Source organism: Sander lucioperca, chromosome 3, assembly GCF_008315115.2.
Source record: "Sander lucioperca isolate FBNREF2018 chromosome 3, SLUC_FBN_1.2, whole genome shotgun sequence".
NCBI lineage: Eukaryota > Metazoa > Chordata > Actinopteri > Perciformes > Percidae > Sander > Sander lucioperca.
In genome coordinates this window covers 46,291,301-46,292,257 of record NC_050175.1, presented here as the reverse complement: position 1 = coordinate 46,292,257, position 957 = coordinate 46,291,301, and positions in this window count along the sequence as shown.

Genomic DNA, 957 nt, shown 5'->3' with positions numbered 1-957 from the left:
TAAATGCAGATATAAATGTAATTAAAAAAATAATTATTGATTTTTAAATATTGCACCTGTCAATACAGAAGGAAATATTCTAGAGCCTGTTTTGCCGTCAATCCTGCCGACGTTGTCTTTGCTGTAATCAGATCAGTATATATTTATGTTTATGAGAAACATCCATGTGTCCAGACAAGGCTAGCAGCAGCAGCGCCGCGTCAGACACCTTTCTGGTGAAAGACATAGAAAATGCCATGCAGCTGACACGCGACAGAAAAGCCACGCTCGTGCCACGCTCGTGCCACGCTCACGCCACGCAGCCAGTGTGAAGCCGGCCTTATTTCTCCACATCACAATAGACAACAGATTTAGTTTCCTGTGTCTGAATCTGTGTTCGTGGTTTTACAAACGTTGAATAAAAACATGAACTGACATCAGACGCTATTTGACTGCAGTTTGTGATCATCTGTTTTTATTTATTTTTTTTATTCTCTATGGAAACAAAGTTTAACATACACATACAAGATATAAAACAATACTTCCTCGGCCAAATCTCTCACTGACATAAAGACGACTCAAAGGGTTACTTTGATTTCTATCACCCTGGACTCTCTGTCTCCATGTGTGTGTGTCTGAGTGTCTGATGGAACAACAATCTGTGAAACTGGTCCAGTATTAAACCAGGACCAAGCTGTAATGTAACCCTACAGGACTAATGTTCAGCAGCAGTTAGAGTCACTAAAAGTTCTGTTGTTGCCGCTGACAGACTCAGATTATTATTCTAAGTGTCTGAAAACATTATGGGATGGATCCCTACAGAGATAGACCTTTTAGTTAAAGAGTAAGATCCTTTTAGTTTAACATGAAACACCCCCGAAATCACCATCACCAAACTCCACCAGACTCCATGTAAATAATCAGGACTTTTATCATCGTAAAACACACTTCATTCAAAGTGGACAGAAACTAAATCAA